We start from the raw sequence: 12,695 nt of genomic DNA, 5'->3' as shown, positions 1-12,695 counted from the left end.
ACAGTTTAAAGTGGGATCCGAACCACTATGAGCCTCCACCGGGTATCGAACCCGGGACCCCTGGATTGCAAGGCTACGACGCTACCACTGCGCCATCGGGGAGGCCCCGATGCTTTGTAAATAATCTGACTACATTGCTATTGTTGTTATTATTATTATTATTATGAGTTACTAATAGTGACAATAAATGTAACAGAACATTAAAATAGTAACTGACAATGGATCTTTCGTTATCTTATGTAACTATCCCACGTACTATTTTATTTATTATTATTATTATTATTATTATTATTATTATTATTATTTTCAAATTATGAATCACTGCCCTGGTTAAGACAGAGACTGTGTTTGTCCCATCAAACATTTATCACTTCATGAATCATTCTCATCGTTGCGATGAGTAGTACAAAAACAAAGTAATACATAGGTTGCTATTTATGTATCCGGAACTGGCAACACTAATGTTGCCAGGTAACATCTAATATATCCATCGTAAAGTTGGACATTTCTATGGTACATGTACCCAGAACGTTGTGCTTACGGATGCTATTTTTGTTTGTTACAGGGACTTGAAAATTTCATCGGAGGCCAACAATGGAATTAACTCAAACATTTTCGAGCAATGATTTTCTACGACTTTCGACGTGGATTATCTCAACAACAGTGTATCGATCAACTCACTTCGACTTTTGGCGATGAAGCACCATCTAAAAGCACTGTATATCACTGGTTTAGTGAATTCAATCGTGGCCGTCGTTCGCTCACGGACGAATCTAAAGAAGACCGTCCAAAATCGGTTGTTGTGCCAGAAAACATTGATGCTGTGTGCATGAACATTTAGCCGTGAAGACGATTTGTTCGCGTTGGATCCCGCATAATTTGACAATCGCTCAAAAAAAGGCTCGTGTCGATTGATGCAAACAAATACTCACAAAATACAATCGTGATGCTTCAAAAGCCGTGTATAACATCTACACAGGTGACTAATCTTGGATCTATGCATACGCCAAACCCAACAAAAGTTGTTCGTACAAGAAGCACTTCGAAGCAAATGGTCGCCTGTTTTTTAGGGAAAATGAACATGTGGCTACAGTGCTACTAGAGAATCGTAGAACCGTCAATTCTGAATGGTACAAAACCATATGTTTGCCAGAAGTCTTTGGGGAAATCAGAAAAAAACAACCAGCGACGCAAGATCATTCTTCACCATGACAATGCGAGTTGTCATACAGCGGTCCAAACAACTCAGTATTTGACCGGTGAAAACATTGAATTGATGGGTCATCCGCCGTATAGCCCTGATTTAGCACCAAATAATTTATTTTTTTGTTCCCGTACGTGAAGAAATAGCTACGTGGTCAACGATTTTAGGCGTCAGAAGAAGCGATTGATGCGTTCAAAATGCATGTTTTCGGGATACCTCAATCGGAATGGACAAAGTGCTATGAGAATTGGTTCAAACGTATGCAAAATTGCATCGATCATCATGGAGGATAACGGGCCTCCCCAATGGCGCAGTGGTAGCGTCGTCGCCTTGTAATCAAGGGGTCTCGGGTTCGATACCCGGTGGAGGCACAAGTGGTTCGGATCCCACTTTAAACTGTAGGTCCAGTCCCGATTAGCCTTACTGTGCATAAAGTGGACTTAAAACAATAAATCAATCAATCAATCATGGAGGATATTTTGAAAAACAATAAAACCATTTTCAATGATACATATATTTTTTTTTGTTTGTTATTCCGGATACATAAATAGCAACCCTCGTATAGCTAACCGAAATTGAAAGAAAAAAGGACCAACCGTTTCAGTGATTGGAGTGATTTATTTTACTTCGGTTTTCTGCTACTATTGGCACGTAGATGAGGGTGAATGATGATGTGATGAAATTGATGAAGGGACACTCACAAAGAACGCCCATGAGCAGTCCGGGATTCGAACCCGGAACCCCTGGCTGCGTATCGCGCTGTCCTAACCACTCCGCCACGGAGCTCGGCGCTTTCCAATGATGTCGGCTGTCTAAAATAATTTATATTTTATTCTCTTTTAAGCTAAAATAACAATATTTAACACAATATTATTGAGTATTTATTGGCAATACTTCTGCTCTTTACCATAAAACAACGTTACTATTACTATTGTGATTTTATTTGTGTTTGTATTATTGACACTTTTTATTAATCTTCGTGTATTCTTTTCTTCTCTATCACGTTCTGATTGAATAGGGTTGGTTGTAAGAACGACAAAAAAGGCCGAAATATGCTTTCTTCTTCTTCTCATGGCGTCACAGGCCTGAATCGGTCCTTAGCCTCCGTGATCATCTGCCTCCACTTCTCTCGATTTGCTGCTGCTCCTCCCAATCTTCTTGTTCCTAATATTATTGCAGCATCTCTGTTTATCGCCTCCTGCCAGCGGTCCCTGGGTCTCCCTACAGGCCTACTTCCTTCAATTCTTGCTTGCATTACTCTTTTGGGTATGCGTTGATCTTCCATCCGGATTATGTGTCCTGCTCATTCTAGTCTTTTTATTCTGGTGGTGGTCGCCATATCTATAGCATTATATATTCTATAAATTTCTTGATTATATCTTATTCTCGACCTTCCATTTTCATTCACAGGACCTAAAATCCTTCTTAATACTTTCCTTTCGAAGGAGTTGATAGTGTTTGCGGCTTGTTTATTTAGGGTCCAGGTTTCACTGCCATACCATATTACTGGTTATTTTCCTTTTATAATGTATCTCTTGATTTTAAAATTGATATTAAGGAGTAATATACTTTATTGGCTTCATGGATTGTCTTCCTTATATTTTCCATTTCCTCATTATTTTCTGTAATCCAGGCATCTAAATATTTAAATTGTGTGACCACTTCTATTTTTTTTAGAATTACTTGTTAGTTCTTTTGGCTTCCTTCTCTTCCTTTTTGTTGTTATCATTGCTTTGGTTTTATTGGGATTTATATACAGGTCAACTTCCCTTGCGTTCTTCTCTAATTCTTGAAATATTTCTATTGCTTCTTTTAGTGTTCGACTCATGATGTTAAGGTCGTCTGCATATCCTACTATTTGTACCATTTTGTGTTGTATTTGTAGTTACTGGTATTTTCCTTATTAAGTACTCCAATACCATGTTGAAGGGAATAGGTGCCAGTCCATCTCCTTGCTCTAGCCCTACTTTAACTGCAAAATAGTCTGTTGTTCCATGCAATAATTTTACTTGGGTCTTTATGTGTACCACCGTCATTCTCGTAAGTCATATGAGCTTTTGTGGTATTTTAAAGTGTGACATGATTTCGTAGATCTTGTTCCTGTATATGCTATTATATCATGCTTTCTGAAAGTCAATAAATATTTGTGTTAATTCTAGGTTATTCTCCCAGAGTGTTTCCATTATTTGTCTAACTGTATATATCTGATCTATTGTACTTCTTCCTTTCCTGAAACCTCCTTGATATTCTCCCAGTATATTCTCTATAAGTGGGTTTAGTCTGTCTTTTAACAGACAAGTAAATATCTTGTATAGTTTACACAGTAGAGAGATTCCTCTATAGTTGTTACATTCCAGTTTACTTCCTTTTTTGTGTATGGGTACTATCCAGCTGCTATTCCATTCCTCTGGCATTAGTTCTTCTTCCCATATCTTTACAATGAGTTTATGTAAACTTGTTGCAAGTACCTCTCCTCCTTGCTTTATTACTTCATTTGTTATTCTATCCACACCTGGAGCTTTCCCATTTCTTAGTCCCCTTATAACTTCTCTGATTTCTTCTAGTGTATGTGTCTCTATATTGATGTTAATATTTTCCTCACTCTCATAGTTTATATCTATATATTTATATCTCTATCATCTTTGCCTTCATTGTCCTTTTTTCCATTTTCTTCTACGTTCAACATTCCCACAAAATATTCCTTCCATCTTTTGTTTATCCCTTCTATACTTCCAACTAATTTGCCCTTCTTATCTTGTATTAGGTTGGTATTTGGTTTATATCCTTCTTTAATATTTTTAATTTTCTTATATGCTGTCCTCAGATTATTTTCTTCCCAGTCTTTTTGTATTTGTGTTATCTTCTCACTCAAGTATTTTCTCATTTTGTTCCGGCATATTTTATCTGCTCTTCTTCCTGCTTCATCATATTCTGATTTCCTCTGTCTAGTTGGTCTACTAATGTACTGTTTATACTTTTCGTTCCTGTTTTTAATTGCTTGTTGGCATTGTTCATCGAACCATGGGTTTCTGTTTTCTTTTGGTCTTTCTCTCAGTATTTCTGTTGCTGCTTCTTGGATGCTGTTTCTTATATGTTTCCAATTTTCTTCAATCTCTTCTGTCGCACTATCCTTTCCTTGTTCATTTTCTCCCAACTTTTCTGTTATTTTCCTTTTTAGTTCTTGATTTATTCGATTTATATGCCCTTACATCCATTATACTTGATGCAGCTCTCTTTTCTATCAATACATGATCTATTTGGTTAACCGTCCTCTTGTCCGGTGACATCCATTTCCCCAAATGTATGTTTTTATGTGGGAAACATATTGATACAATTCTCATGTTTTTTTTTCTGGCTGCAAAATCTATTAGTCGGTTTCCATTATCATTCCATTCTTCATGTATGCTCCTCCATTTTCCTATTGTTCCTCCGTACATTTCCTCTTTTCCAATTTTTGCATTAGCATCATCACCTATGATCATTTTGATATCATATGATGGTATCTATCCAATTCTTGGTAGAAGGATTCTTTTATTTTCTCATTCTTCTCTTCTGTTGGTGCATGAATGTTAATTATAGATATGTTGAAGAAAGTTTTTTTAGTCTTAAAACACATATTCTATTACTTACCGGTTCACACATTTTATTAATCTTCGTGTATTCTTTTCTACTCTCTCCCTATCTTATTGACAAGGGTTGGTTGTAAGAACGACACAAAAGGCCGAAACACGCCTACATATTATTATTATTAATTTGTGTTTATGCCGTGGGTTTTGCAAAAGTCAGTTGGTAGTCTCGACAATCTTGACAGTGAATAACATTAGACGTGTTGCCAATCACCGAAGTAATTGTTGTTTCTACAGCTCGCAACGATGTTTGCTACATGACCAAATGTACATGAGAAAATCTGCAAAATTTGACTTTCTATTGTTTTTGGGTGAGGGGATAAATCATACTTGCAGGGATGAACGTTTTCCCTTATTCAAGGATTCCCCCACCCCCCAACTAAACCCATGAATCCATGGCATTCCCCCGTTAATTCGCATCACATGCGTTGGCCGAAAATAAAAAGACTCTTCTCCCATGCGTTTGATTTCTTGGGGTACAGATAATTTTCTATTGCTTTCTCTAATGCGTCTAGCCGGCACCGCGCTTGTGATGTCCATTCATCAATTTCATCATATCATCACTCATCTCCATTTTTGCAAATTAGCCAAAAGTGGCACAAAAAGCGAAGTAAAATAAACCAAATCAATCAATCAACGTAATCTCTCTACTAATATTACAATAAACTGTGTCCAAACATTACAATAAACTGTGTGTATAGGACCGGTGGCAACCCACCATCGTAAGGAAATTGGAGAGATACGAGTGAGTATCGTAACCCGGTCTCGGAAATCTCCTATAACTTGCTGACCCCACGTCACCCCAATACCGTTGAAGATCTCCACACCTCTAGGTAGGATTGTGGGAGGGAAACTGGCAGTCGGGAGTTCAGCATAGGCCCTAAAAGGGCTGTCGACCCACGGCTGTGTCCACATGTATGCTAATATAACATTAGTCTGCCTTAGGTCAAGATACTAGACCAAGTTAGAGGGAATATTTCACTTGGAACTTTCGTCTGATTGGTTATTTTTAACCGGCCTTCAATACAATGCGCATGAGATGTGTTAAACTAGATTATTTCATGACTTTTCGACCACCCTTCGTATGAATGTTGATCGGACACGGTTCATTCATACCGAGATCTGTTACAGCAGGGTGTATTTTTTCTTGTAAGGGTTGGATTGATCCATCGTTGTGTGATCTAGATGTAGACACGATCCACTCTGTTGTAGGAGGTGATAAATACTCTATATTGGCATTATTAACCAGGAGAAAATATTAAACCTTATAATTTTGAAAGTTCCAGTCGTGAACAGGCTGAAGCTATTTCGATAAGTCGCTTTTTCCAGAATTATGGAAGTCACTTCGACACAAAGTGAGCGACTGCTGGAAGACTATAGACCTACTTGGGGTTGTTTGAATAGTTATAGTACAAACTCTTGGCCAACATGATCGTATACCTATATGGGGAGGCGGGGGTTAACGGATCTACACCTCTCCCATCGGTTTAGTAAACATTTACATTAATTTTATAATAGAATAATAAAGAACACGAAAATTAAACAATGCACAACATAGGATCGTTTATTTGTTCTACAGATAAGCACAGTTGGAATAAAGTTAATATCCAGTAAGTTGCTTTTGCTCCCAAGAAATTAATATTATTCTTTTTTAAAATATGGTTTCTTTAATTTCAGTAATGTACATTCTTTCACAATCTCCATGAATATATAAATATGCAAATAAATCTTATAATTTCAAAATAAATGTCGAACGAATAAATATTATGGTATGTAAAAGAGAATATCATTATGGACATTAGATTTATGCATGGATCCAATATTTAGAATCTCACTATTTAGAATCATTATTTAAGTATAGCGTCGTTGATAATACTATTACTACTAACGATGATAATAACAACAATGGCTATTAAAATGTTTGTATCTTTGGACGACTTCCATTTCTTAAGTAGGTCTATACGACCATCACTACAACATAATGAGTTCTTGTGCTATGCATATTTCCATTCTGATTTTTGAACAGTACAAGTTTTAACTGGCACTTTCACAGGTCCAGGATCTGGACATACCTATTCACAAGACCTCCCCATCAAAGATATCCTAACTTGCCATGCAACTTAATATTTGAACATTCCTTCTACGGACACACACGCACTGTGTAAACACATTTTAGCTATCTGGTTCCGGTGCGTTAGTTTGTGTGGACCAAGGTCTTTGGTTATGTACACAGAACATTTCAATATTTACGTGAAACTTGCCCTTGCACCGAAATATGCTTCTCAACAAATGATGTCAGTAGCATTGGCAACTTCACACAGTCCCACTACCAGTTCTCATGCCACAAACATTTCTGTTCCGGACGAAGGATACTAACGAACACAAATATTAAGATGCTTTCTCACATAAATTTCAAGGTCGAGAATTTAAAATAAAGTACAAGGGGTTTCGCTTCGCGGATGCTTTAAGCTCTAGCATCTATAGAAAAACTGCTTTGTTGCTGTAATATTACTGCAAAACCAACCTGTAATATAAAATGTAACGAACGATGGAATTACAAATACTAAGAAATGGTGTGAACAAGAACATTCTCTTTCAGTGCAAAGAAACAGGGGAGACAACACAAAAACGTATTGGGGAAATATGAATCTAATATGGACCCAGGGGAGAAGAGACGTAAATAATGAATCCGGAAACTTACTTACATTATGTCTGGACAAAGAGGGCAAAGAAGTTGAGACGGGAGAGTGAAAATGAATGAAAGAAGTGTATTAAATCTTTCAAGAACAATTAGCTACTAAGTTAGTGATAACAGTAAAAGTGTAGTGAAAGCGAGGAAAGTAATTTGATAGTTAAGAATTTGTAATAAACGATAAAGATTTGTAATAAACAGGGTTACAGAAAATGCACTTTTTTTGTAAAGAATGTACAGCTGTAGTGGTTGGCATAGCGGTAACGTAGTCGCCTTGTAATCAAGGCGTTACGGGTTCGATGCACACAGTGGTCCAGATCCCTCTATAAACTAGGTTCAGCCTCGATTAGCTTCTCTGCGAATAAAGTGACCTTAAAAACAAACCCAACTCTACAACAACAGCAAGATTTAAGAAAAATTAATTTCTACTGAACAGAGACTAGAAAACACAGATGCTCTACTTCAAGTAAATCCTAATCATTAATCTTTGATTTAGTTTTTGATATTTTGAAGAGCAATCCCTTACTTAAGACGGAAAGGAAAGTAACTATTACTCTTCTCTTAAATGACGATGTATTGTTAGTTTTTAGATATAGCTATCAGTGAAAAAACACAAACATTTTGAGGAGGACGCCACTGGGTGTAAATAACACAACTGTGCCACACACTTGACGTTCAATTAACACTAAGTATGGAAATCGCACTTAATTATGCCATCTTGTTATCCGTACGCTCTTATTATGTAGGTGTTACTGACTACTGATAATTAAGATAACAAGTATGTATGCTATCACTTTGACAAAAGCAAGATGGCCTACCCGATGGCGTAGTGGTAACGTCGTCGCAATGTAGTCAAGGCGTTCCGTTCCCGCTTCGATACCCGGTAGAGGCACTTTAAACTGTAGGTCTAGTCAAGATTTGCCTTTTCGTGCATAAAATGAACTTAAAAACAAACTCGACTCTTCAGCAAAAGCAAGGTGGAAGAAGAAATAATAATTTTTACAAAACCACGACTAGATAACCCAGATGCAAAGAAAGGCTCACGTTGTGTATATCTGCTACAGAAGCGACTTTTTCTGCGTAAGTATTCATTTCTTAGTTTTACTTACTGGCTGCGTGTTAAGGCACCAGGGCCTCGTTAGCCTGTGCGGATTCAGTGCAGGGTGTCCTACGTGGAAGTGAGGTTGACACTTTATTGCCTCCCGAAAACGTCACTCAATACACCCAAAAGGTTGCTTCCTGATAGTGTTGCCCACGAGACGAGACTTTGGCCTGTCTCGTCTTGTGGAAGTCTCGTGGAAATGCTGTCTCGTCTCGAAAATATTCGTTTGTCTCATGACACATGGTCAATCTCGTCTCGTCTCGAATTTTTAAAAGCCTGTCCCGTCTCGTCCCGTGGACAACACTACTTCCTGAAAAGGTAGCAGTCATGAGTTATTTGGTTGAATTATGGCTGTATCAGCTTAATTGCTTAAAATTGTTGCAAGGAGAAAAGAAGAAACCACAGGTGGTTCAAGACCGTATGTAAGTTAAATGCAGTTAAAATATTCAACAATGAAACAAATGAACCGGAAAAGTGTGTATGTCAAGGTTAAATAAAGCAAATTGAAATAATTCTTTTTGTAAAGAACGAAACTGTATTTATCCTTCAGAAAACAAATATGTTTGGTTTATGGAATAATAAAATGGAATTTAAAAATTAGTTATAGATTCAATAAGTGAGAAGGTGAAATGAGAGTGAAAAAGATAGGAACACCGTAAAATGAGACAGCGAGTAAGGAAAAATGAAAAGAGAAGGGTAAAATATAGAAATATAATACATAATAGGAATAGGGATAACAAATAAGAGAGAAATAAAAGGAAGATTACACGAAAACATTGCAATAAGTGGAGGAAGTAAAGAACAAATGTTGAAAATGGAGGGCGGAAAATAAAGTAGTATCCAGAAGAAATCAAATCAGTGCGACTTTCCTTTCTAAGGCTTTAAACGTCCCCCTGACCCTCCGTGTTGGTGCCATGCCTTCCTTTATCCTTGGACTTATTCAATGAATGACCCTTGCATTGTATGCAATGTGTCAATATCTTGTGTGATACGGGTTACCTGATTCTAAGAGGCTTGATGATTGATTCATGTTCCTACATGGGCGATATTCTTTTTTAGATTGTGCCGACGAGAATTAATATTCGAGCGAGCCCATGATGTTGAAGATCGAAATAGGCTTTCTAAACACGAAACTAGAATCGTCTTGTGTTTAGTTCTGTCATGTCTCTCCTCCGTGCCACGTCTATTTTTAATACATCTCGAAGAAGATAGTGATGGGGAAGGGCGGTTGGATGTATACCATACGAAAACACCTGTTAAATCATTTGTTAGTAATGGAACAGCTGACTATCCTTTAGAGGCCTGCCTATTTATGTGAGAAGCCAATGCATAATATTGATTTTTCCATTTATAGCATCTCGCCTTTGATTAAAGAATTCTCTGAGACCGATACTTATTGTTCGAACTTCTCGTCTCTTTCCAATGTTTAGTACAAGTTTATATTTACATATATTTCAAACACTTATATAAGAAACGAATTCCAAGCCTCTGAAGAACTTTAGACACTCACAATTACATTACCAGACAAATAGAAAGAAAACTTTTCCATTCCCAAATTGCGGCTAACTACGTACTAAAAACAACCATGCTTTACCTCAACACCTCAATGAAGAGGATTCAATTTACGTTTAATAATGCATTTTTGTCAACTAAATTATGGACCACCCTGTATTACGGTGTTCTCTAAAAGTATCCAAGTATTAACTGTTTTCATCCTGCGCACTCTTGCAGGCTAGCGAAGCACTGGCGTTTGGGGCCATATGCAATAAACAATTCACGTTGCCCTTATTTGTGTCAAGATCCTTCAACTTTTATCACAGGAATCGAAAAAATGGGACTTGGAAGTTAGTGATAAGAACTTTATCTCCTTAAGATTACTTTAATAAAGACAAATGTCATTTTAATTCCAGAGACTTGTGAAAAGTGTACTTTATAAGGAAGTTGAATCTGCATAAACTGACAGGCGCTAAGTGCTGACGTACAGACTACAATTTTTAAACCAGCCAATCAAATCGAGCATTTAATTGGCTCGTTTACTGTTATTTTGGAGGTTTGTGGATTAACTCTGGATTTACGAGCATAAATGGCCTCTATTACTTCATTGCCCTCTGCATTGCTCTATAAGTTTCATACAAACCCAGTAATATTTTCTCGTGAAACCATCCACATGTTGCCCTTTAGTCTGTAGTCAGGGCAGGGTAAGGTAAAGTTCCCCGTTCTCATTGCACCGTGCCATGGAGTCAGGGAAAAGTTTTGCGGTGATATAATCAGCACCACACTCCGGCCGCCTTTAATCCCAGGCACCAATTTATTGGAGGCTGGGTGAACTCCAGCGCTGCTTTATGCAGCGACAAGGTCGTAAATTCCGACCAGATTTCAGGAAATGAACCCGTGTCTCCCGCGTGACAGTCAGAAGCAGAATTGTTATTCGTGTGGGGACACAACGATCGATACAAAAAAAAGTGTTGTAACATTATGAAAATTAGTACCAAAACATAAACTTATCAATGTTCCCGTCACCATGTACAGTCACTTGCAATAAAAATAGGACACTTAGATCCTCAAATACTGGTTTCTCTGCAATGTGTTATGTGTGTTGCCCAACTCCATGGCAATGAGCGAACTTCAATACCAATGGCAAGTTCTGATCACTATTTCAGGATCTACATGTCTTTTTTGTGCCGGTGACTGTACATCAAGGGTGAATTCATAAAATGCTAGTCTTGAAGGATCCATTAATACAAATAGATATATTTTCAATTGTAGTTCTTTGTCATTTAAAAATATTGCACTTATAATGGCGTCGACGACAGCGAAGGTTTCGAAATTTTTTCTCCTTTCTGAAAACCTGTATGATGTTCCAAATTCTGAAACATTACACCTGCTTGGAATTACTTTTAAAACACTCACGTGACTCTTTGTGTAGTCTGCTCTCGATATTGTCTAGATATATGCAATATTTTAATAGCTTCACGTACCCACGAAACTATTGGGAATATCTAGACAACATCGAAAGCAAACTACACAAAGAGTCACGGGAGTGTTTTAAAAGTAATTCAAAGCAGGTGTAATTTTTCAGAATTTGGAACATCATACAGGTTTTTAGAAAAGGAGAGGAAATTCGGAAAACGGCTTCGCTGGTGACGGGCAAAGGACCAGCCGGACATATTTGCTCACTGAAATTTCAACCTTAATATTAAAAGTATGATTTTCAAGATCAGCACTGTGTGTATCACGACCAAACATATTCAGTGCATGTTGATAATTTCGCAAAGTTTGGGAGGGAGCCCATTCCTACTTACGCCCATGAGCCAAGGAAAAATAGACTTTGACCCGCAACGAATTAGAGAGAATATGAATTTTGGCCGACTTTTCGCAAAATCTCAAGTACCTCTCTCACGATTGCCCTCCCCAGTCCACAACTACCTGTTCTTAGATATTCGCTCAAAACTTTTATTTATTTATAAAGGAACAGTGGAAATATGCACATATACTTTATATATAACATAGTATATATAGAGAATTATTTTAAACATTGGTCAAAGGATGTGGTATATCGACCCAAATCGACATCAAAATTGCCCATCAATAACACCTGCGAAAGTCTTCTTGCGTGACAATATTTGACTCAATGTTATCAATTAGAATCACTCATTTCCTATTTTTTTTTTTATTCAAACAGATTCCTTTTGCCTTGAGGAGAATATTTTTTCACTTTTGAACCATGGTAATCGCACTGGCCAAGTTGCAAATTTGGAAATATCGCTGTCATGATATACAAAACAGAAGGGGATAAGGGAATAAATTGGTTGTCCACATGCTTGGTAATGCAAAGGCTCAGGTATTTCTATTCTTCCTTTACGTCACTTATTTTCTTCTCTATGTTAAACGCGACGATAACGATGAACTGATGAGATGCAATTTATCCACACCCCCAAATTTCTCGCAGCCGTAATTTTCACAATTTTGGTTCTAAATTGATCCTTACAGCTCCCCAACAATGGATTTACACCTCCAGATGGAAAATGCTGGATAAGCCCTTGAGCAAATATATGTTTTTATCAGGATTCG

The 12,695-nt window shown here is 37.4% G+C and overlaps 1 protein-coding gene across 1 annotated transcript in view; it reads right to left on the bottom strand.

Moving 5' to 3' along the window:
* Positions 1 to 12,695, bottom strand: part of LOC145984956 (uncharacterized) — a 136,891-nt gene that overhangs the window by 123,399 nt on the left and 797 nt on the right. The gene's annotated exons all lie outside the window — the stretch shown is intronic.

This window comes from Lepisma saccharinum, chromosome 3 (genome assembly GCF_977018435.1).
Source record: "Lepisma saccharinum chromosome 3, izLepSacc3.1, whole genome shotgun sequence".
Classification (NCBI taxonomy): domain Eukaryota; kingdom Metazoa; phylum Arthropoda; class Insecta; order Zygentoma; family Lepismatidae; genus Lepisma; species Lepisma saccharinum.
This window is presented reverse-complemented; position numbering and strand designations above follow the sequence as displayed.